This window comes from Martes martes (assembly GCF_963455335.1).
Source record: "Martes martes genome assembly, chromosome: 15".
Taxonomy (NCBI): Eukaryota; Metazoa; Chordata; class Mammalia; order Carnivora; family Mustelidae; genus Martes; species Martes martes.
The window spans coordinates 35,632,017-35,659,110 of record NC_137903.1 but is presented as its reverse complement, the minus strand read 5'-3'; the positions used below and the strand labels follow the sequence as shown (position 1 = coordinate 35,659,110).

The 27,094-nt window shown below is 36.3% G+C and overlaps 1 protein-coding gene across 2 annotated transcripts in view; it reads right to left on the bottom strand.

Annotated features, from left to right (window-relative positions):
• Window positions 1-17,265, bottom strand: part of SYT14 (synaptotagmin 14) — a gene marked incomplete at both ends in the record, with an annotated part of 177,892 nt that extends 160,627 nt beyond the window's left edge. For both annotated transcript variants that reach the window (XM_080823991.1, XM_080823990.1), the window contains one exon: window positions 17,223-17,265. The remainder of the gene's footprint in view (window positions 1-17,222) is intronic.
• Between the last annotated feature and the right edge of the window lie 9,829 nt (window positions 17,266-27,094).

Below are 27,094 nucleotides of genomic sequence, written 5' to 3'. Positions count from 1 at the left end.
CTAACCAAAAAATTCCTACCCTACACCAGCCCCCCCAAAAGGCAAAATATAGTTTACTCCCTGTATTTATACATATATATATCATAGTTTTGGGGAGTGCAAATTCTATGTTCAAAATTATCATTTAGTGCTTGCTTCAGCAGCACACATACAAAATTATCATTTACATTATCAGATACTTATCTCATGTCCCCCGCCCAAAAAAGAGATGCTAAAAACACCACCAAAAGAGGGGAAAGCCCACAGGATGAACTGAAGGGGGAAGAGAAAGAAAGAGAATAAATCTGTCTTCCCAGCTGAGAGAGAGAATCTGAGGCCACAGGCAAAAAAAAGGCGAAAACAAGTGAATTATCATTCAACGCACACAAAACAATAGCAGCCACCCACCTCAGAGGAAGGAAAGTAACACATTCAGAAACCCTCCTTTAATTGTCATAAACTGGGGAAAGTAGCACCAAGTTCAGCTTCCCCAGCTAGCTCTATTAAACTATAAGCATTCTAGCTATCATCTCCAAAGTCTAATTTCTTGTGGCTTTCAATCTCTTTAAAATTGTATTAGGATAAGAAACTATCAGACTTGAACAGATTCAAGATGCTTTGTAAGCCAGGCCCATAATTTGTAAACCTAGCACTAATAAGCACAATCTTCTGTCAAAGAACATATAGGATAGGTGATGACTCCTCCCCCTAAGATGCTAATTGATGAAGTTTAAATTATTATTTACGGTTGTACTTATAAGAAATCATGAAGGCCACCTAGACCAGTAATGAGTGTGACACAAAAAATGACAGGTGACCACTTAGCTTCAAGACAGTCTGGTTCAAACGAGATAAAAGATTAGTAAGCTATCTCTGCTACAATTTTTCAAGTATGACCAGGTACTCATAATTTACTGGTTTAAATAAATGATTTTCATCTAGTCAAAAAAATATGCAGGTAATAAATTCACATACCTACACATCTTCTCCACGGACTCAATAAATGCATTTTCATTTTTAAAGGTTAAGAAAAAAAAAGTTTACCATTGATCTCCTATTCTCTAGCCACTACAATAATTTTTTCCTATAATTTCCCAAACAGACTGTAATTTTTACTAGGATATTATAAGTTGATTTTGTACACTTAATTCAGTAATGCCATAAAGACATCTTCAATATATAGAAAATACTACATACGGGACCACCCAGAGAGTTCTGCATCATAAAACTAGACACCACTTTCCAGGTTAATAGGACTTGGACATATTAACACATATTAACATATATATTCACCTATGACAGACATGTCATTATTTTAATTAGGGGCTCATAAAGACATAAAATATCTGAAGTAATACACATCAAAGAAACAGAATTTCAGATGATAAAAACTTTTGCATAAAAAGAGTAGCTTCCAAGACTAAAATTACACTGTATTTTTAAAATTGAGATAAAATACATATACCATAAAACTCACCATTTTAAAGTACACATTTATTGGATTTTGTATATTAACAGAATTGTGCAACCATTACCACTACCTAATTCCAGAACATTTTAACCATTCCTCAAGAAAACCCCATACCCATGAGCAATACCTCCCCCTTCTTTTCAGCTCCCAGCCCTGGCAAGCACTAATCTACCTTGTGTCTATGAATTTGTCCATTCTGGACATTTCATATGGAACAAGTCATACAATACATGGCTTTTTGTGTCTGGCTTCTTTCACTTGGCATAATGTTTTTGAGATCTGTCCATGTTGTAGCCTGTATAAATATTTCAATCCTTTTTATGGATGGATAATATTCCATTATATAGATATACCACATTTTGTTAAATCCAATCATCAGCTGACTGATATTTGCATTGTTTCTGCTTTTTAGCTCTTATGAAAAATGAGGCTATGGACATTCATATGAAAGTTTTATATGAACACAAGTTTTCAATTCTCTTGTATATACATACACCTAGGAGTACAATTGTTGGGTCATTTGGTAACTCTATTTTTAACTTTTTTAAGAACTGTCAAACTGTTTTGTTAAAGGGACTGCACCATTCTACATTTCCATCAACAATACATAAGAATTTATATTTTCTTATATCCTCACCAACACTTGTTATTATCAATTTTTACAACATCTTTAATCAAGCATTTGGAAGAGGACTATAGTGTGTCCTTTGAGTTCTATTATGTTTTTCCCTAGAAGCTGCCAAAGAAATAAAAAGTATAACTGGAAAGGAGTAAATATGTCATTATTTGCAGATGACATGACTGTCTACAAAGAAAACCCAGCATATCTATAGAAATATTTAAATAATTCAGCAATATGGCTACATATAAATCAACATACAAAAATTAATTGGATCTCTATTGAATTTCATTTATGATAGCAAAAAATATATAAGGTATCTTATATAGAAATCTAATAAAAGACATGCAATATCTTTATAGAGAAAAATCTTTAAACCTTATTGAAAAGCATTAAACAAGTACAAAGATACACTATGTTCAAGAACAAGAAGTTTTGGTACTATGGCAATATTAACTCTACACTAATGTAAAGACTCAACATAACTCCCATTAAAATTTCAAAAGATCTTTTTGAGAAACCAAACTGATTCTAAAATTTATACAGAAAAACAAAGGCCCAGAAAAAATCATGACACCACTGAAGAAGAAAAAGAAGGAGAATCTGCCCTAATAGACAGTAAGAATCAAAAAAGCTCCATTAATTAGAATAGGGAGGTACAGTTAAGGAATAGGTATAAGTGTTGATTAATGGAACAAAAAGAAGGAGCAGAGAAATAGACCCACACATAATAGAAACCTGACACATAACAAAGGTAGCACTGCCAATCAGTGAGAAATATTTGGAATATTTAGTAAATTGTATTGGAACTACTGGTTATCCATAAAGAAAAAGTGAAACTGGGTTCTTATTTCAACCACATAAAAAATTAATCCCAGATAGATCAATAATTTAAATATGAACTTTAAGCCTTAAGGCAAGATTTTAAACTTTTAAATGATACAGAATTTCCTTCAAAAAGTCTCAAAGAGTGTTAGAGAGAAAGAGAGAGACAGAGAGGAGAAAAGAAAAGAGCAAGAAAAGAATGAAAAGAAACAAATGTATTTAGAAGTCAGACTAAATTTACACTTTTATTCATCAAAACACCATAGACACTTCTGAGTATCCAAAGAAAATGGAAGCCACGTAGTTCCATACCTCCTAATTTCTCCTCCCTAAACTATGCAAAAGAAGGGAAAAGTATATCTACATAATAACCTATTTTGGAGCCACGAAAGACTATGGACTCTGGGGAAACAAATGGACAGTTTTAGAAGGGAGGGTGGTGGAGGGATGGGTGAGCCTGGTGATGGGTATCAAGGAGGGCACATACTGCATGGAGCACTGGGTGTTATACACAAACAATGAATCATGGAACACTACATCAAAAACTAATGATGTACTGTATGGTGACTAATGTAACAGAATTTAAAAAAAAAAGACAAACAAAAAAACCCCTATGTCCTCAGAATAACCTGAGTACAAAGAACACTGAAACTTCAAAGTAACTGATAGTAAAAATACAAAACTTAACCAAATTGTAGTGCATAATCTCTCATGCTCCCACCCACTCCAACTCCACTGAAAGGTCTTGTGAGCACAAGGAAGACAGAAAAACTGCTGAGAAGACAGAAAACAGAAGACAGCAAGGAGACCAAAGGTTGATCTAAAACTACTGACAGAAAGATAAGTTCATCCTAAATCTGAAAACATTAAAAAACAAGTAACTGAGTAGATTATAGCACAGGGAAAGAACTTCGAAGTGCATGTGAGTTAAAGGGGCAAGCATGATTTAAAGGGACAGTCTTTATATCTTATAGTTCCTGGAGGAGAAACAAATGCAGAGAGAGAAGGCTTTCAGGCAACTGGGTAGCGAAGGGGGAAAGAAAATGGAAGAGTACAGCAAGACAAGAGAATCACAAAATCAGAGGATACGCAATCCCTCCAGGCCAAAACAAAATACAGCAAAAACTTTACTCTATCTTTCCACATCAACCTCTTCTACCTAGCCTGAAATTCTTCCATTGAAATCACATCTTGCGGTTATACAACTACATCTAGAGGGAATTTTTCCAGATGGTTATCATTAACATAAACAGAACATGTAAGACTAGGAACATATAATATACATTAAGGTAGATTAACTGATAAATGAGAGAATGTACTTTCTGTACTTCTCAGTTTCGCTGGCTCATTACTACGTCCCAGGCTGTTGTGAGGTCAGATGCAGACCCATGACTGAATTACTGACATGGGATATGAGTCCTAGGGAATGTGCACTGCTTCCAGGCTTAGCCCATAACAACCTCTGAGGCACAATTCTCATTTCCCAGTCCCTCTCCTCTGCCCTCTGCTGACACAGATGAATCCAGCAACCTCTGAAACCACACTATGAAGGTGCCACAGCCCCAAGAGAGAAGGAACCCAGATCTCCGGTTCAAAGGAGTTCAAAGGAGTGCCGAGTGGCCATTTGATATACCTGATTTAGACTTCACACAAGTGAAAAATGAACCTTTATCCTGTTCAAGTCATTATTTGTTTAGAGTTTGCTTGGTATAGCAGCTAACAGCAGTCTGAGTAATATGCTGACTAATTAGCTCCTAGGGAAGCAGAAAAACTTCAATGACCTATGATAGAGAAGAGGTATATGTCAACATGGGAGGAAGGGTGATAACAGAAATCAAATCTGAATGACAGAGAAATCCCCATGGATTTGGAACTGGTTAATGAGAAATGGGTTAATGAAGTAGGTGCCGAAAAGTGGACAAGAGAGAGGGTATTTTAAGAAGAAAGGTGAAAGGGGCGCCTGGGTGGCTCAGTGGGTTAAAGCCTCTGCCTTCGGCTCAGGTCATGATCCCAGGGTCCTGGGATCGAGCCCCGCATCGGGCTCTCTGCTTGGCAGGGAGCCTGCTTCCTCCTCTCTCTGTCTGCCTCTCTGCCTACTTGTGATCTCTGTCTCTGTCGAATAAATAAATAAAATCTTAAAAAAAAAAAAAGAAGAAAGGTGAAAATTGTACAAAGAAGAAAATATAATTGGTATATAACAAGGCTTTACTGCAAACAATACTGATCATAAAAATGTAAATTCTGAAAACTGATTTAAAACTGAAATACAATTATACTAGAGAAAAGGGATGTGGATGATGTAGACGAATGAGGAAGATGAAGTAATACTGTATTACTTTTGTTATGATTACAACAATTAAATTTTATTATAATTTACTTTGGTTTTATTCAACAAATGTACACATTCTCTCTGACGAAGTCAATACTGTTATCCTGTATGAGGAATTTGAGAGGCAGGGCGGGAGGTCATGGGGGTAGGGAGGGAAAAAATGAAACAAGATGGGACTGGGGAGGGAGACAAACCATAAGAGACTCTTAATCTCAGGAAACAAACTGAAGGTTGCTGGGGGGTGGTGGGAGGAGGGATACAGTGGCTGGATTACGGACATGGGGGAGGGTATGTGCTATGGTGAGTGCTGTGAAATGTGTAAGCTCGATGATTCACAGACCTGTACCCCTGGGGCAAATAATACATTATATGTTAATTTAAAAAATACTGTTATCCTGCTTTATAGATGAGAACAGGGACATACACAAGGGTTCAGTAACCTGCCCAAGGTCACAAAGTTAATCAGTGGTAGAAAGATAGTATTAGAACCCAGGAGTCTTGAGTCAAGAACCACATACCTAACCATTACACTGATCTACTAAAACTAACTCTTTACCTACCATAGCAGAAAAACAACAGATGTCCAAATATTTTCAAAATCAAGAAATAGCAGAGAAATGTTATTCAGAATATCAAGGTAAGCAGGAAAAAAAGACAGCTGAAGGGTTGAAAGTCTTTTGCCTCTGTGGAGTGGGACTAGTATGAAGGACAGAAGGGCTAGGGGAAAGCTTAGTAACTGTGTAAAAAGTATTACTTTGATTTAAAAATCAGGGCTCTCACTTTTAAAGAAAAGAGATAATTAAGACACATATTACATACATCATACTTCTGCATGAGTCCGGATTTTAAAAGTGGATCGAACGCAAACTAACACAAGCTCCTTGTGTAATAGAATATTTTAAGGTGTATTCAACTATACTATTCTATTCTCTTCCTATATAGAATATAGCTTCTTACTTTGCCTACTCAAATGTCAAAATCTCTAAAAGAACCACTATATTAAGATTAACTGAGAACATTCATTTATTCCTGCAAGATGCTTTTAAGTGAGAAAGTGAGAAAGTCAAACAATTATCCAAAAATCAAACAATTATCCCTACTAGAATGCAAGAAAACTATTGTCTTTTTAAATTAATTCCAAAGATAATAAATACATTAAGATAAATTACTAATCATGTTCAACAAGTACAATATAAATATCCTTTAATTTTCACACGTAAGTCTATATTCATATTAATGTTATACTTGGTCAGTCATCTTCTGTTTTCTACCTAAGCTCACCTCATGGGTAATCTCAAAAAATCTCATGGCTTTAAATACTACATAACCCTAAATTTATGTCTCCTATCCTGACCTTTCCCCTGAATTCCAAATTTAGGTAACCAATGAACTGCCTTCCTGATATCTTTAATAAACAAGTATCTCAAAGTCAACAAATACAATGCATAAGGACAGGATTTCTGCAATTTGTAGTACAATTAAGTAAGAATTACTCTTTGACTCAGAAATCCCACTTTTTAGAATCTAAATCTAAATCTAAAAACAGACCACTAACAAGCAGTAACACATGCACCAAGTTATTCACGTAACACTATTTTAATAGCAAAAATTTTAAACAAGCTATTTCCATTTTTAAGCAATCAGTTGAGTGAATTATGGTACGGTCACATAATGAAGTACAATGCAGCTGGAAAAAAAAGACTGAGAGATCCCCACATTCTAATTTGAATTTCACTCTGATGCACATAATTAGTTTAAAGAAAAAAAAAGGCAAGACACAAAACAACATATATAGTATTGAACCTTTTGTAGAAAGGAGAAATACACATAATTCTTATTTATACACCATATATTTCTTACATATACTTCTTATAATATGTTTACATATACCTTTTTATATGTTATATATCTTTCTATATTATACATAAACAAATGCATAACTGAAACATTCGAGAATCTAGGTTAAGACAAAAAGTATACATAACTGAAGCAAAATAGAAAATGAATATAATTTTTGAATTTAGGTGGGGAGTCCATGTGGGTTAACTACTCTAACCTCTTTTCTACATATTGGATATTTTTCATACTTAATGAAAGAGAAATATAATTCAAGATATATTAATACCCTTCAATGGCTTCCATTTCACTTACAAAGCATCAAAACACTTTCACGGCTTGTAAGACCCTATACAATCTAGTCCTCTATTACTTGTCTGCCTTTATTCCTTTCCCTGTCACTCTGCTCCAGCCACCCACTGACCTTCTTTCTGTTCTTCGGGCCAGCCAAGATCATTCCCACCTCAGGGTCTTCACACTTGTGCCTTCTGCCTGGAATGTTCTTCCCTCATAGATTGGCCTGGCTTACTCCCTTCATTCCAATCACATTCAGTTTTCATTTTCTCAAACACGTCTTCCCTCGCTACCCTAAACGGCTGAAGAGGTAAGCTGCAAGCCCTATTTCCTTTTCCATGATTCATCTTTTTCCATATCACTTATCACTTTCTAGTACAGTATATGTTTTACTTACAAACACTCTCCTTATTTATTATCAGTCTCCCTCCTCTAGAAGGTAAGTTCCATGAGGGCGGCCATTTCTGCCTATTCTACTCCCTGCACCTTGAATGGGGCTGTGCACATACACATCAGGAGACTTTAAGAACACACCAGGGGTGGGGGGGGGCCGCGCCTGGGGGGCTGAGTGAGTTAAAGCCTCTGCCTTCGGCTCAGGTCATGATCTCAGGGTCCTGATATCCAGCCCCCCATCCGGCTCTCTGCTCAGCAGGGAGCCTGCTTCCCCTTTTCTCTCTGCCTGCTTCTCTGCCTACTTGTGATCTCTCTCTCTCTCTCTCTGTCAAATAAATAAAATCTTAAAAAAAAAAAAAAAAGAATACACCGGGGGTCATTATGTACCGTGACCCTAACTTTCACTGACTGTGTGCAACGCAAACAGCACTTGCCATTTTGACTTGTCCTGTATACCCTGCTTCTAGTAGCTCTTCTTGTACAAAAGTTTTAAATTAAAAAATGCTGAAACTTATCAATATTTTCCTTCAGAGGTTGTGCTTTCTGTGACTCGAAAACTTGTTTCCCACACTGACATCAGAGTGATTTTAAATATTCTCTTAAAAGTTTTTAAGTTAATCCAAACAGTATTTCAGTTCACAGCATGAAATACAGACCTACTTTTAGTTTTTTTCACATGGATAACCAATTTTCTCAGCATCATTTACTAAGTAGTCCATCTTTATTCCACTGAATTGTGGTACCACCTTTGACATAAACTAAACTTCCCTGCATATGAGTATCTGCTTCTGTTCTCTTTAACGTGTCTCATTAGACAATTTCCCTGTATCTGGCCCAATTCCATTCTATTTTAATTACTGTAACTTTACAAGAAGCTCTGGATATCAACAGGGCAAATCCCTGAAACAGAGATGACTAACTGCCGCCCAATGTCAATTCTTTCTCTTGTTTAGTTATGGACTCAACTTCCTGGATTCAGCATGAATGGCCACCTGGCAGAACTGGTCTCCACTTCCCTTGGCCATGTATAACCATGTAACTAAATTCTGGCCAATGACATGGAAGTAGAAGTCACGTGCTTGCAATTCTGGATCACAGCCTTAAAAAGAGCTGCTTTCTCCCTTTCTGGCAGCTGGAATGTGGACGTGGTAACTTCAAACATGCCAAGGAAGACAACATCCTAGGCATATCAGAGCAAGACAGAAGAAACTCATTCAGTGGAATCAGCAAACTCCACCCTGCCTATCAGCTTAGACTTCTACCTTAAGAGAGAAATAAATCTTTCTTGTTCAGTCACTTAATCTCTGATAAAGCAACTAAATGAATATTTTAATTAATACATACCCACCCCCCTACTACATTCCTTTACTTAAAAGCTATCTTACTTATTCTTTGCTGTTTGCTCTGCCACATACATTTAAGAAATAACTTGCACATTCCCTAAAAATTCTCACTGGGATTTAGATTAGAATTCTATTAAATTTATAGATTAATTTGGGGAGTACTGCCAATTTAAACATACTGCATATCTCTACTCATAAAAATTATTTATCTCTTCATTTACATGTTTTCTTTTATGTCTGTATATAAAGCTTTTTCATTTTCTCCATGAAAGTCATACACATCTTTTGTTCAATTTGTTCCTGGGTATATTATGGATATCACAATACTCTAAAAGAGATTTTTATTGCATTTTCTAATTGTTTGTTGCCTATTACATATAAAAATGTACCTTATTTTTATATAGTGATCTTGCATTAATCAAATTTACTGAACTCTCTTGTTCTATTAATTTGTTTATAAACTCTCTTGGATTTTCTATGTAGATAATCAACATCACCTATAAATAATATTAGCATTATCCATTTATTTTCAAACTGATACTTTCTACTTCTCTGTCCTGGCTTACTACTGGCTAAACTGTCCAATATGATGCTGAATAGCAACATTCATGCTTCTAATATTTCCCCATTAAGTAGTTTCTTACTTATTTTTGACAGATACCCTTTTTAGGTTAAAGAAGTTTCTTTATATTCTTAGTGTAAGAGCTATTATTATAGGGCACCTGGGTGGCTCAGTTGGTTAAGCGACTGCCTTCAGCTCAGGTCATGATCCCAGAGTCCTGGGATCGAGTCCTGCATCAGGCTCCTAGCTCCGCAGGGAGTCTGCTTCTCCCTCTGACCTTCTCCCCTCTTCATGCTCTCTCTCACTCTCTCTCTCTCTCTAATAAGTAAATACATAAAATCTTTAAAAAAATAAACAAAACATTTTTTTAAAAAAGAGCTATTATTATAAATGAATGATAAATTTTATCAAATGCTTCTGTTGAGATGCTCACGTGATCAACACAGTAAGCCTTTTGAATAGACCCAATGCAACGTTCTTGTAATGATTCAGTTTGTCATATGTTTGTATGTTTTCCTCAAACCATTGCAGGATTTGTTTTGCTAATTCTTAATCCATGTTTCAAGTTAGATCAGCATATATTCCCTCTCTCAGACTGTATTACTCTGGACTACTAACAAGGTTATATTCCAGTCTCATGAAGTAATTTGGGATAATGTTCCATTTCTTTTAGTCTCTGGAACAGTTTTCATAAGGTTGGGTCATTTTTAATTTGAAGACTGAATGACAAGTTGCCTAAAAAAAAAAACCCACTTGCGATTAATTAAAATTTACTATCAGTTTAAATTCTATTTTTCTCTGAAATTGTCCATTTCATCTACAACTTCAAATTTACTATCAAGAAGTCATTAAAGCAGGAAAAAAAAAAAAAGAAGAAGAAGAAGAAGTCATTAAAGCTTTTAGGATTTTTTGAAAGCTCACTTTTAAGTGCAATTATACCCCTTTTACAAGGCTAACATTATTTACTTGTGGCTTCTGTATTATGTTTTTAATTAGTGATACTAGAGATCTAATTATTTCCTAAGACTTTGCAAAGCAGTGGCATTTTGGTTCTGTTTATCTTTATTGTATCTTTGCTTCTATTTGATTAATTTTTTGTTATCTTTAGTCTTTCCTTCTTTCTACTTACTCTGAGCTTATGAGAAGACAGTTCTAACTTCTTACCCTGAATGCCTGTCTCATAAATTTCATTCTCTTCCAACATAAGCATATAGGATACTGACTTTTTTTTTAATGGTTACAAATTCTTTGTACCACTCCCATTAAGAACCTCCTCCTTTTGAACCTAAGCAGGCTTGCAAGTGCTTGTGCCAATACAGCAGAGCAGAAGTGATACCATGTGCCTCCTTCTAAGGGAAGATTAATAAGTCACACAGTATCTACCTTATGTTAGAATATTAGCCACCATATGAGAAGTCTATGGCTGTGAATCTACAGCTCTAGTTTTTACTTCCTGGTTTAAAAAAAAAACAAACCAGCTTTATTGACATACCATTCACCAAAAATTCCATCCTTTAAAGTGTAATTCAGTGGTTTTTAGTATATTCACAGAGATGTGTGACCATTACCACTGTCTCATTTCAGAGCATTTCATCATCCCAAAAAGAAACTCTGTACCCATCAGCAGTCACTCTCCATTCCCTCTTTCCCCCAGCTCCTGAAAACCACTAATGTACAGATTTGCTGGTTCTGGACATTTCATATAAATAGAACCATACACTATGTGGCCTTTTAGGTCTTCCTTCTTTCACTAAGGGCAACGTTTTCACAGTTTCTCCATATTGTATCTCATATCAATACCTCATTCCTTTTTATTGCTGACTAATACTCCATTGTGTGGATAGACCACATTTTGTTTATTCAGCCGTCACTTCATGGGCATTTAGGTTTTCTCCACTTTGGTTATTATGAATAATAATGCTATGACTATTACAATATAGGCTTTTGTGTGAACATTAAGTTTTCAATTTTCTTGGTTATATACCTAGGAATAAAACTTCTGGGTCATATGGTAATTCTATGTTTCACTTGCTGAGGAAATGGCAAGCTGTTTTGCAAAGTGGCTGCAGCACTTTATGACCCCACCAGTAGTGTGTGAGGTTCCAGTTTCTCCACATCTTCATTAACACTGGTTATTGTCCCTTTTATTTTAGCCATCCTAGTGGGGGTGGAATGGTATCTCAACATGGTTTGGATTTGTCCTTCCCTGATGAGCCTCTATATTTTTTAACTCTGAGGGTTCCCTAACTTTTCTCTGGGCTTAAAAATACACTGAAAGGTATATGTGCTAATATTTTCTCCAGTGTTGTTAGGTGTTTTAGTGCAGAAAATTTTATATTATCTAGTTTAAATCATTACTGAAAAAAAAAAATCTTCGCCATCATTACATTTCAAATTGTATTTGCATAAAGTACTATAAATGCCTCCTAAGTGGTAAACAGCGAATATAATTATTCAAGATCAATCCAATTCAATCACTCATTCATTAATTCAAACATTTATTAAATATCTACCATATGTCCTATGTAATTCTCAGCACCGGCAATACCGCAGTAAACAAATCCATCAAAGCTCCGACCCAATTAGAGGTTATATCTGATGGAAGGGCATAGAGTTCTTCTGCAAAACAGTAATTAACTATATAAGTGATAAGTGCCAATTAAGATAGACGTTACTAAATGGATAGGATGATAGCATTAAGATTAAAGAATAGAAGGAGCTACTTTAGCTATGGTCAGTAGGAAATGTGTGATTGAGAAAGTAACACTTGGAATGAGTCCTAAAGGATTAGAGGAGTCAGTCATTCCAAGAGCTGCTAGGGGAGAGTATTACAGGCAGAGAAAATAGCCTGCAATAAAATCGTTAGCCAGAAACAAGCCTGGACATTTAATGAAGAAAAATGAAACCAATGTGGCTGAGGCATAGTGAGCAAAAGACAGTATGCATAAAACAAAAAGCATGAAGTGGGCAGGGCTCAAACCATGTAAGTGTGTCAGGCTGAGTAATGGCCTCTCAAAGACGTCAATGTCCTAATCCCCAGAGCCAGTATGTATCACCCGAAATGGCAAAAGGGATTTTGCATATTTTGTTGTGTTAAGGATCTTGAGATGGCAAGATTACAGCGGATTATCCTACTAGTAGGCCTGATGTAATCCCCAGAGTTCTTAGAAGAGGGAGGGAGGCAGTCAGAATGAGTAGGAGAAAAAACAAACAGAACATCAGAAGCAGAGTTTGTAGAGTGACAGGCTTTGAAGATGGGAGGAAAGGACCACAAGCCACAGAACATAGGTGGCCTCTAGATGGAAAAGATAAGGAAGCAGAGCCTCCCCTCCAACGTCCTAAAGAAAAGCTTGACCTTAAACCCAGTGAAACTGACTTTGGACTTCTGGTCTCCAGAACTATAAGAGAATAAGCTTGTGTTGTTTTAAGCCAGCAAAGCTGTGGTCATTTGTTACCACAGCCGTAGTAAACGAATACAGAGTTTAGTAACTGAAAGTGGGGAGCTGCTTAACAGATACCTAACATAGGGAAGTGGCTTTGCAATTAGGTACCGGGGAGAAATCTGAAGAATTCTGGGTAGCATGACAGAAGAAGCCTAAAGTGCCCTGAGAAATATTGATTGCCTTTTAGGAGAAACATAGGTATTAATGATTCTGCTAGTCAGGACTGAGGGAAAAAAATGAGGCACGTGGTAGGAAAAAAACCTTATACAGGTCTTAGATCTAGAAGACCTAAACAGGCAAAGGGATCACTGTGGAAACACAAACTTAAAGGTCCTGCTGGTTTGAATTCAGAAAGAAAGGAAGAGCAGGAAACTGGAAACTGGAGAAAGGAGATCCTTGTGACCCAGTGGCAGGGGGCCTGGCTAAACCATGTCCTACAATTATATGGAAATTACGGTGAACTTGGATATTTAGCTAAGGAGATTTCCAAGCAACATGCTGAAAGGGTGGCTGGGTTTATTCATGCTATTTTTAGTAAACCTTGGGAGGAAACAGATAAATCAAGGGAAAAACTTTTAAGTAAAAAGGCAGGAGGACTTCATGATTCAGAAAATCCTCAGCCTATCCAGATTGTGAATTATGCTAAAATTAGGGATTCAACGTCAAGAAAGCAGGCTCTGGAGCCAAGGGTATAGCTAGACAACCTTTTGTCAGTGTCTCAAACTGAACACAACTCAGTGACACAGAGAGTTCTCTGAAGGTATTAAACCTACTACTCCTGGGTCTCTCCCACCCTCATCTGAGCAAAAGCCAAAGAAAGGGATGGAATAACCCAGGAAAGACCTGTGGAGGAGCACCTTGTCGACCGGAATGAATCCCGATGACATACAGAAAAGATTCACGGGGTTTCTGAGAATATTATATATAAACCCTGCCAGCTGGAACTGAAAGGGTCGAGAAGACAAAATACAAGAAGACTGATGGACTACCAAAATCCTAGAGGCAGAAAACTGGTGCAAACACACACTACCTTTCATGAAAAAAGGAAGATGACTCCAAGGGTAGTCTTAAACCCAGAGGGTTGGAGCCTCAGACCTCAGGGTCAAGAGCCAGACAATGTGATTCCCAGACCTTAAAAGCTAGAGCTTTTTCCCAGTTTCAAGTTTTAAAATTGCTAAGTACCAGTGACTCCTTTCTTCCTTCCATTTCCTCCCTTTTGGGGTAGAAATGTCTCTGCTATCCCATGCCTCCTCCATCACTGTATTTGGAGAGCAGGTAATTTGTTTCCTAGTTTCACAGGTCTACAGATAGGAAAGGAATTTTGACCCATGATGGATCAAACCCAGAGTTTCACCCACACCTGATATAAATGATTTTAGATGAGGAGTTGATGAGATTTAGATGATGTTTTGGACTTGGAGTTGATGCTACAATGTAAGGTTTTGTAGATCAGGGTAAGGCTTTTTTATTTTATTCCAGGTATAATGGAAATCCACAGGAGTGGACATATATTTAAAATCTGATATACATTTAATGCATGTAAACTTGATTCATATTTAAAAAGACCACTGGATTTTTTAAAAAAAAAAAAGGTTCACTGGTACATACTAAAGGAGAGAATTGTGGAAGTAGGGAAACTAGTTAGAAAATTATTAGAGTTGTGTAGGCAAGAGAAGACAGGAATGCAGTCTACAAGGATAACAGCAGGATGGAAAAAAGAGGATGGCTTCAAAATCTATTTTGAAGGTAGAAGTGGCAGAACCGATTAATATATTAAATGGAAAGACAGAAGGAGTGAAATAACAGTTTTTCTTAAGGTCGGACTTGAGCAACTGGATAGACTGGCTTTTTATTAGTGGAGACGGGGAAGACTGGGGAAGGTACAGGTTCGTGTGAGAAAACCAAGACTTGCATTTTAGACATGCCAAGTTGTTGTTTGTGGCAGACATCCAGATAAAAAGATCAAGTAAATATAGGATAGAAGAACAGGGAGCTCGAGGACAGCTCAGAGCTGGATTTACAAATTTGTGTGGCATTTAAGAGAGAACTGAATAAAAGCAAACAGAGGGAAAAGATGGAAAAGTAAAGCAAGTCCAGCACCAAACTCTGATACATTCCAGTATTTGAGTGCTGACAGAAGAGAGAAGCCAGGAAAGGAGAAAGAGAAGGAACAGCCAAACAGGTAAAAAGAAGCCGGATATGTCGTCAGAGATGCCATTTTACCAGAATCCCTGATACTAATTACAATTATTTGGCTTCATATAACCTTCAAATGCTCTCGTCTATGAAGGTCCAGCTTAACATGCAAAAGCTTTAGCTCTGAGCATTAATTTTGAAATATTTAAATACTTATGGGACATTGATCCCCTAGAAGAGGACACTGAACTAAATGCTGAGGGCACACACAAAGATTCAGAAATTTTCCATGAGATGGCTACAGTATGATCATTTTTAAAAATTTTAATCACACATTTAAAATTCTGTAGAAAAGCAGAAAGAAGTGAAAAAGCTGGACTAATAGAAATCTGGGTGAGGCATTATCTGTGAACTACCTGGACTGGAATTAAGACAGCAATACAGAACGACAAGAAGACCCATACTAAAAAGGTGTGTTCAGATCATCACCGATCCCTGTCTATACTATTTTCTCTGCTGTAGCTTTATGTTCCCACCATAGGCACAAAAGAGCCTCTGCACATTTACTGTCTTCCATTCTAGCAGTCTCTGCTCTTGTCTTCTCATTCACCTAACCACAGCTTTCACAACATTTGATTCCAAGTGATTTGTACAGTGTCTTCTATCCCACCAAATAAATTCTGTGTTTTAAAAAGTTTTGGTGGGAAAAGCTAAAAACTGTAAAATTATTTAAAACATTTTTAGCAATTCCAGATTAATATATTATAGAAGAAGTTATAAAAATGTTTACAACAAGGAAGAAAACAATATATACATCTGTCCCCCCTATATTAGATAAGAAGTATGAATTGACAATGATTATAGCATGAAAATCATAATAAAAAATTTGAGATTTTGGGAAATGGACCTCAATTTTGTCCTCTATGTTGCCAGAGGAAAGGTATATAAACAACACTTTAATCAAGGAGGCAGGGTGTTTTTAAATGTACAGCAGTCACACGTAGTGACACATAAACTGTAGTATGACCATGTTAATAATGGTCACACAAATTCACCTTAGAAGGATTAGAAATTTTTTCAACTCTAAAGCAGCTAAGGCTTTTAAGACCTGCTGAAGACTTACTGAATATATGCTGACATTTCCCTGGCACACCAATCAGGTATCACAAACAGGGATGCTGCCTCAAACCTCCTTAGGGTGAAATAGTGGGGACAGAATTGCTGCTCGCTGGCCAGACTCAGGAGGGCCATGTCAGTTTTCAAGAGAGATGCAAGAAAAACAAAGTCTCCCAAGTTTAAAAAGAGAAAAGAGTACTAAATTTATGAGGATTTCCTCCCCTGACCTCCCCAGATGTATCTTTTCCTTTCTTCACACCATTTCACCGATTTCTCGTTACTCATGAATGTGGGGACTCCCAAAGTTCTCCTGATTCTTGCAAATCTAGAGAAGATCTGATTCCTTGCCTCCCACCTAATAACTGAATTACCTTTCCTGGGGCCACCTTGTTGAACCACCCGGTTGCCAGGTGGCTCCTTCTAAGGAAGCATAGACAGTTGTTGGTGTCAAAGGATGCTGTGGTCTTTGGACATGGTCCCGATCTGAATTTCAACCAACTCCTCACATCTCTCTGATGGGGTACAGTAATAGAACAGAAGTCAATGGGAGATCAGCATGCACTCAGATTCCAGATTCTGAAAGGGAACAAAAATCAAACCCTCCATTCTGTGCCTCTTCACCATGTCTAATAACCAATATGCTAGAAACCAGGCTTTATCAGCCCAACAAAACTAAATATAAAGTAACTACTCTCAATAACCATATAATAAACAATACGGACTTTATGGATACTTAAGTCTATAATACAAATAAGAAATATTAGTACTTATTACATTTTATTCTAAGTGCAAATTACCTGCCATCTTACTAAAATTTAACATACGCTGTGAAGTATTCGTTTTGCATCTAAATATCCATTCAGAGCATTGACTTACCTTTTCGAATACAGATAAGTTCATGCACTCCACAGGTTCTTTCTCCACCTGTTAAAAAAATTTGTTAGAAGTTAAAAAGAGGAAATAATGTAAGTTTGACTATTATAAAGAACTGTTTTAAATTAGCTTTTACCAATGACCTCAGGAGAAAGAGTTTCTTAATCTTCCTTAAACTCAACTATATGATAACTTGCTGTCCAGAATTTCCTTGAACCCATAAACTAAGATCTTATAAAGTCTTGGAATAAAGACTTCATCCAAGCCAAGCCTGTTATTTTAATGGCAATCTTCTCAAGAGCAGATATCATATCACCATTTCCTAAGGACCTCTTCACATCATCTAGAAGGAACCACTGTAGGAGAGAAGTCACTTTTGTATCTGAGGTTTAATATATACAGGTAAGTTACTATGGAAAGGTCAACCCTGTAAAGGCCCTATTTCTATTTTATCACATATATACTCAAATGGTATAAAATGAAATGTAATCTTTGCCCTGGGTAGCTAAAGAATACCCACTCTTGGGGCGCCTGGGTGGCTCAGTTGTTAAGCGTCTGCCTTTGGCTCGGGTCATGATTCCAGGGTCCTGGGATTGAGCCCCGCACTGGGCTCTCTGTTTAGTGGGAACCCTGCTTCTCCCTCTTCCACACCCCCTGCTTGTGTTCCCTCTCTCAATGTCTCTTTCTCTGTCAAATTATAAAATCTTTAAAAAAGAAAAAAAGAATATCCACTCTTATAAATCTGTAAAAAGACATTTTATAAATAGGATGATAAAAACAAATTTAACCACAATGACAAAAATTACTCTATCATAAAAGTAATAAAAAAGTAAATAAAAATAATATTAGTCTCTATAGAAATAGGCATTTCCTTCACTCTGAAACATAATGTCACTGTTTTATATGAATGCAAACTAAATGAAACTCTGTAGTGTTCTATATATGCATGACCTTATAATTATGCTGTGAATTATGTTTAAACTTTGCATAATAGAAATATTAAATAATTTAATCTTAGCTCATTACAGAAGATTATGAACTGTTATGAACAGTTAAGTGTATATCTTATAACACTTATAAAAAATAGAAATAGCTTACAGCAGTAACATGAGAGGTAAAAGCCATGATATCCACTAAAAAATGTAGGTCACCTGAGAAGCAAGCTAAAAAACTATAAAACAGTATTTCTATCACTAAAGTAGGTTAGATCTGTATTCCAACTTGGTTGTAACAATGCCAGGTTTGTGATTATTATCAACACAACAAACTAATCACTGGTTATCAGGAAGATAGACTTAGCAAGAAGAAATACCTAGCCTAAAACAATGATTATGAAACAACCATCATTCAGCAAACCTCCATGTAAATGCACTGAGACCTTACTAACTGGAATATTACCAGTGGACAACCACTGGTCCCTTGCTGAAGGGTAAGAATGAGCTACAACTATACACTGCATAGCTTTAATACTGAGAAGAACCTAATAAAAAACCAGAAAAAGGAAATTTACCAAATTACAGAAGAAACTATTTTCAAGAAATTTGGAAGAATCATATAATTAACAATAAGATAACTATAACATACACTAATGCCATCACTGATGTTTTCAGAGGCCACATAAAAATATTTCTTATATGGTCATTAAGGCCTATTCTCCAGAAGATAACACTTGTAGTATAACGCAGTTTGCCTCATGTACTTAATTCATGTTAGTAAGACTGTACTTTTTAAAGCCTGTAATTAAATCTGGACTTTCCCCATATTTAATGTAAATTGGTTAGGTCTTGGCATACAACACTCATCTTAAATATAAGTGCATGGTTTATTACAGGCTTAGTATTAATAGTAACAATAAAAATATTATATAAGATTTTTCTTGAAACTACAAAATGACCATGAAAGCTAACTCCCACTTTTAAAAGTATTCAATTTATCTATATCAAATGAAAGAACTTCATAAATAAAAAGCTAAGTCAAGGAATTACTATATTTTTAAATTTATAGAGTCAATTTATAATTGTCAAATTTGTCAAAGTAAGCACAAAAATCACATAACTAGAAAAAAAGAGATTGAGCTCTACTCTTCCTAGCATCTGTTACCAAAATTCTAACCAAGTGAGATTCTAATGAAGTACATGTGGAAATCAAGAACAACCACTATTATTACTGAAATGAAGAGGAATATTAAGGATAAATAAATGTTGGTTAAAGGTTAAAGGTTGGTTAAAGGTTAAAGGTCTGCCTTTGGCTCAGGTCATGATCCCAGGGTCCTGGGATCAAGTCCCACATTGGGCTCCCTGCTCAGCGGGGAGCCTGCTTCCCCCTCTCCCTCTGCCTGCCACTCTGCCTGCTTGTGCCCACTCTCTGTCAAATAAATAAATAAAATCTTAAAAAAATAAATGCCAGGCAATAAAATGAAATTTAGGAAAAAAACCTTCCCTTTAAAAGTACAAAAGAAACACAGAAAGTTAAATAAACTTTATTACTGGACATTGAAATCAATATTCCTTTTGTCCCCAATCCTTTCGGAGACCAGTTAAGAGTGTTAAGGAAAAAATATGCATTCTATATATTACGCATTCTATATGTTAAATGTATAGGTTTTAATGAATACGTTTGGGAGTCAAAAGGCTTAAATACTTTTTCAATCAGAGATACAGTGAACTTTGTACAAATTTCATGCCTTGTTCTAAAATCTCTAAAAATAAGTCTGAAAAGTTTCCAAATGAGTCAAATTTGTAAGCAAAAGGCAAGTCACAGTAGGCATATCCTGACTTAGATATGGTGGCAATTCAGAAAATGGCTTACTGATTTTAAGAACATAATGCACAGGGGAATGATTATTTTTTTAAAATTTCAGCTTTATTGAGGTATAGCTGACCATATAAAATTGTAAGATATTTAAAGCGCACATTGTGATAATTTGATATAAATATATAACAAATATGCAAATCAAAAGCATAGAAAATGATTATTGATCATTTTTATTGAGTTAGAATTGACATAAAACACTGTGTAAGTTTAAGGTATACATGCTGATTTGATATTTATATATATCGATACAATTACCACCATAGCCTTAGCTAACACCTCTATGGCACCACATAATTATCATTTCTTGTGTGTGGCAGTCACAATTAAGATCCAGTCTCTTAGCAACTTCTAAGTTTATAACATAGTATCATTGTCTATAACCACTGTACTGTGCAATAGCTTGCCAGGACTTACTTATCTACGGGTTGCAAGTTTTCACCCTTAACATCTTCCCAATTCCCCCAGATCTCCCAGACCCTGGAAATCACCATTCCACTCTCTGTTTTTACAAGTTCAGCTTTTTTTAGATTCCACATTTAAGTGATACCATATACTGTCACTCGTGTCTGACTTATTTCACTTAGCATAATGCCCTCAAGGTTCATCCATGTTGTCACAAATGGCAGGACTTCCATCTTTTTAGGGCTGAATAATATTCCATTGTATATACATATACCATCTTTCTACCCATTCCTCCGCTGACGGACACTTGGGCTGTGTCTTGGCTGTTGTGAATAATACTGCAATAAACATGGAAGCACAGATATCTTTTCAATATATTCTTTTCGTTTCCTTTAGCTATGTACCCAGCTGGGGGATTGCTGCATCTTATGGTGTTCTATTTTTAATTTTTTAAGAAACCACCATACTGGTTTCCACAGTGGCTGAACCAATTTGGGGGAATGATTATTTAAAGTAATAAATTAGTCAGTCTCTTTAGAAAGAGCAAAGTCTTCTACTAAAATGAATAATCATCCTCAAATGAACACTTATATAAATACAATTTTTCACACATCAAATTTACTGCAAACATATTAACTCTAATGAAAACTTGGGAGACCATAAGAGAATGACAGAATATAAAAAGCGATCAGAAGTCAGAAATACAGTTGTCTAGCTCATTAGAATAAACAAACTGAGGCACTAAATATAAGTTGCCCAGGGTCACTAGTTTATTGTCAAAAAAAATAATTAGGACCTTAGGGTTGTTATAGAAAGGAATTTAAAAATAGACTTTTCTTCATTTTATGAAAAAAATAAAAATTATGAAATAGTTTTCTAATCCTTTAAGGTAATTTAAATAAAAGTCAGTTTCTCAAAACTATTCTTAGAGATAATACCAGCCTTGCTCTTGAAATAATCATCTCAGTAACATGGAAATGAGAAATAGAAAATGACAAGCTTAGTCACAGTTACCATCTTTTCCCTCAGGCAAACCCATGTAGGAGCATAATATAAACCGGCAGAATCCTCTACAGTTGGCGTTAAGTACACAATTTAAGAGGAAATAAATGTGTGTGGGCACACGCAGACAAGCTATGAATGTGTGCATGTGTGTATGGATGCACATGACCAAGAGTGTACCTGGGAAACGGGACTTTCTTTTTAAGCAGGGGTTGGGGGGTGGTTGTAGGGATTTATAACGTATGTACTTTTCCATATGCCTACAGAAGGAAATGTGCAGTGATGTTACAGTCCCGTCAAAATATGCCCAGGTATACAAAAATGGAATTAAACCTAAAAGACTTATTTATTTAAAATGGAACTAGGAATCCTTTTTAAAATTGACTTCATTTTTTCTACCATGTAAATTTTGACCAATAAATGAAGTCACTACAATTTACAGGCTCTATTAATTTCTTTTCAAACACCACAAGGCTACTTTAGAAATACCTTAAATTTGGGGCACGTGGGTGGCTCAGTGAGTTAAGCATCCAACTCATGATTTTGGCTCAGGGCTGTGGGATCAAGCTCTGCTTCAGGCTCCTAGCTCAGTGGGGAGTCTGTTTCCCTCAGTCTTGTCTGTCTGTCTCTCTCTCTTCCCCTCCCCCCGACTCATACTCTGTCTCTCTAAAAAAAATAAATAAATCTTAAAAAAAAAAACCTTAAATTCTACCTTATCTAAAGATGTCACTGAAAAATATGCATTAAAGTGGTCAAAAATTAAATTGTGTCACATAACTCTGTTACAGTTAATTCTTAAGCAGACATCTATGCTATAATAGGCATGAAATAGTAAATGTTTCCTATTAATGGTGCCAACTCTCCTCCCACAATCAATTTAACCCATTTAGACCACAGTCGCTAATCTCTAGATACTTTTCAGTTTTGACCCTAATTAAGTCATTCAAGAAATAATCTCAATTTTTTAAGAAGATTTTTATTTATTTAATTTGACAGAGATCAAAGGTAAGCAGAGAGGCAGGCAGAGAGGAAGGGAAGCAGTCTCCCAGCTCAGCAGGGAGCCCAACATGGGGATTGATCCCAGAACTCTGGGATCATGATTTGAGCAGAATGCAGAGGCTTTAACCCACTAAGCCACCCAGACGCCCTGGAATAATCTCTGAAAGCAGAGTGTTACGGAAAGATCGTGGTTTCTGAACTGAGCCAGTCTTCAATTTTTTTTTAGGATTTTATTTACTTATTTGAGACAGAGAGAACAAGTGCATCGGTGGGGTATGGGTACAGATGTATATAGGGAGAGGGACAAGCAAACTTTCTGCTGAGCAAGACCTTGAGATCATAACCTGAGCTGAAATCAGATGGTTAACCAACTGAGCCACCCAGGCGCCCCCAAGTTTCAATTTTAAAGACAGTATCACCTAGTATTTTCTTTGTGAAACTTGTACTTAGAAGAAAAAAGAAAAGTAACTAAATTCACTTGAGTAGTAATAATAGTAACCCCAGGTGGAAAATAGCTTTCATTTTAGTATACCAGTTCCGGGGATTAAAAGTAGCCAGCCACTTTGGAAAACAATGTGAAGATTCCTTAAGAAATTAAAAATAGAACTACCCTATGACCCTGCAATTGCATTACTGGGTACTTACCCCAAATATACAGATATAGTGAAAAGAAGGGCCATCTGTACCCCAATGTTCGTAGCAGCAAGGGCCACAGTTGCCAAACTGTGGAAAGAGCCAAGATGTCCTTCAACAGACAAATGGATAAGGAAGACATGTCCATATACACTATGGAGTATTATGCCTCCATCAGAAAGGATGAATACCCAAATTTTGTATCAACATGAACAGGACTGGAAGAGATTATGCTGAGTGAAATAAGTCAAGCAGAGAGAGTCAATTATCATATGGTTTCACTTACTTGTGGAGCATAAGGAGTAACACGGAGGACATGGGGAGATGGAGAGAAGTGAGTTGGGGGAAATCGGAGGGGGAGACGAACCATGAGAGACTGTGGACTCTGAGAAACAAACTGAGCGTTTTGGAGGGGATGGAGGTGGGAGGTTGGGTGAGCCTGGTAGTGGGTATTAAGGAGGGCACGTACTGCATGGAGCACTGGGTGTGGTACATAAACAATGAGTTCTGGAACACTGAAAAGAAATTAAAAAAATAAATAAAAATTAAAAAAAAGAAAAGTAGCTGCTGGAATGGGGGTGGAAGGCAATGTTGAGAGGAATGCTAAAACCAAGTCCACATGGGGTAGGGAAGAGATATGGAAAAGATACTTTAACAAAACAGATGTCTGCTGTAGTCAAGAGAAGAAGCTTCGCCATGCATCTGCTCTCCATGACTAAGATGATGGATAGATGATGCCTGGCCCATGACGAGCACCCAAAAAATGTTAATTCCCTTTGCATTCCTCACAAGTAGAACATGAAATTCAAAGAAAACTTGGACTTATGCCTAGAGACAGAAAAGATTGTGTATGTTTTCTTCTCTTCTACAGTATTACTTGTCAGTTAATTTCAAACACTCTCCTACGAAAATATTCCTAAATAAAAGTCAACCTTCTTATAGTCCTCAATTTGTGCTCTTTTTTGAATTTTTCTTTTTTAAGGGTTTTTTTTTTTTTTTAAATGTATTTGAGAGGGAGAGAGAGCATGAGCAGGGGGGCAGAAGGAGAGGGAGAAGTAGACTCCCTGTTGAGCAGGAATCCCAATGCGGGGCTTGATCCCAGGACTCTGGGACATGACCTGAGCTGAAAGGCCAACACTTAACTGACTGAGCCACCAAGGTGCCCCTTTTGAGAATTTTTCTTAAAAAAAAAAAATCTTTTAGGTCTCTAGTCACCTGGGAGTTAACCTTCCAAATTAGAATTCCTTTACTTTTTAGTTGTTGCTGTGTAACTACTAGAGTTAATCTGAATAAGTCCTTTCTGTACTTACTCTTACAAGCTCATTTTATGTATAATATGCCTATACAATAGCCTGAATTTTGAGAAACATACTTGCCACCACTCTGGCATCACACAGAATAACCAATTATATCTCTTTTCTTAACAATATCTTAGAGTACTTTATAATCTGCAAACCATGTGCTAAATACAGTTTTAGCTTTTTTTTTTTTTTAAAGATTTTATTTATTTATTTGACAGACAGAGATCACAAGTAGGCAGGGAGGCAGGCAGAGAGAGAGAGAGGAGGAAGCAGGCTCCCTGCTGAGCAGAGAGCCCAATGCGGGGCTCGATCCCAGGACCCTGGGATCATGACCTGAGCCGAAGGCAGAGGCTTTAATCCACTGAGCCACTCAGGCGCCCCCAGTTTTAGCTTTTGATCCATATAAATTCCTATGAATTTATTCAACAACTTTTTCCAAGAGGTACAAATTTTATCTTATAAAAGTAAACTTATTGTTCATAAACATAATCCATTTCCCTACTTCTGAGCAACTTTTAATTTGGTTTTTGAGTTAATTATGTTTCGGACTGTTTAGAAGCTCATTAAGATAATACCCTAAAACTCTGAATAAATATATGCTCATAAAAAGGTATTCTACTTAATTCAATTTTCTAGTTAAATGAGAACACCTTTTGTTTTGACTGCTGCACCAGATAATTTGTTAAAGCTATTAATATGAATTATTACATTAGTAAGTTCAGAATACTGAAGATAATTTTTCATTAAAATACTGTCTCCTGATGATTCAGAATATTACTGTGAATATCAATTCTACTACAGCTCTAAAATGTGAAAGAAAATGTTCTGAATGCACATATGAATCCTAGAAGTTTGTTTTTAAATAAATTCCTGATGACAGTTTACTGTATTGTCACTATTTCCTCCTTAAAAAAGGTAAATCAAGGGTTCCAAATTGTTAGGTTTCAGTTAAGATTTTACTGCATAGACATACCAAATATGCATATAATTACCTTACTCAAAAGTTTCGAATGTTTTACTGATAGCAGTTTGTTCAATCCGAGGTTTTCCCTGTACAGGCCCTTTCACATTAGGTATAAACGAGGCAGGATTGGGGAGTGGGAGGAAAGAATGAAGTCAGCTAAATGGAAATCAAATCCAGGAAGACACTCTACTATGCTACTACACATATGCTATGGACAAACATTATAATCACTTCAAAGAAAGCAATAACGCAAACAGCATTACTCAACAAAGAAATAAGTCAACATGCGGTTCTCTTGCTTTCTACAATGGCAGGCATTGTCACATTCTAAAATTACCTAAAACAACAAAAACCGAAATGTTTCTTAGATCAAATGTTTCTCTACTGTTCCCTCCTTTTTCCTAATTTTGTTTAGAGAATTAGGAGATGACCCATAAGTAGATAAAGTCCTCCAAAGTACTTACAGAGAGGTCTCTGAACAAAATATACTGCTTATCTAACTTTGTGCAAAATCTCTGCAAAGCATTAGAAATTTTATTCCTGCTGAAAGTCAAAATATTCTTTTTAGGGATATTATGGATTGAACTGAACTGTAAATCCTCAAAAAAAAAAAAAAGGGTTCAATAAATCGCCTCCCTCTGCCACAGACTGTGGACAGGCCGGCCTTTCTCATCCTATCATCCTCCCTTACATCCCAGTGATCTCTTTCCAACAGTAACAGGGAAAGCAGGAAAGGAGTGTGATGTTCTCCCTCAGCACTCGTAATGGGATAGGTTTGTACTGGGTTTTTAATTCAGTATTTCAAAAGTCCAAATTCTGCCTTGGAAATCTTAGAGTCCCAAGTCTTCAAGAGCACCTCAGAATTGTACTGATGATTAAAAATATACATATGTGGAAGTATGTGGTAAACTACAAAGTGCCTTTATGAATAAAAATATGTACACACACATATTTACACACACACAAATTCCTTCTAATATAGTCTTCTTTTACAACTTTAAAAAAATACTACTCAGAGATTAAATAGTCAAATATACAGCACAATAACAATAAAGGTGGATTCTTTTTACTTCAGCAAGAAAGTTTTGCAAAGAGTGTTCTGTTGTTCTTACGGAAGGGTCAGAAAGACACGGACTGAATCAAGGACGAGCACAGAGCAGATCGTTAAAGCTCTCTATCCTGAGGATTTAAATGCTAGTTTTGCATTTTACAAAGAAAACAAGCAAGAATTCAGAAAATGGGTTGGAAGGAACCCTAAAACTAGTGCTAACAAAACAAGACTAGCTTAGAAAACTAATAAAAGCCTCTTAATGAGAGGGAAAAAACTTAAGTGGAAGCCCTAAGCATCATTGAGATGCAGACTTGGCAGGACTTACTGATCAACAAGGGGGAGTGCGTTTAAGACAGGGCTGATTTCCAGATTTCTAGCTCAGATACCTGGTTATTTAAAAATACCACTCAGTAAATCCGCGTGGAGTGGGGAGTACAGAAACTGGATTTGGTGGCTGGGGTGACAACTTCAGTTTGGGACATTCTGAATGTCCCAAAATAAATATTTTGGATTGCTGTGGAACATGCAAGATAAAGAAAATTCTGTGTACTTTTATTCGTAGTGCACTTTTATTTTTTTCCAGTTTTTATTTAAATTTCAGTTTGTTAACATACAGTGTAATATTAGTTTTGGGTATATAACACAGCGATTCAACACTTCCATACAACACTTGGTTCTCATTATAAGTGTTAATAGTGCACATTTGGGG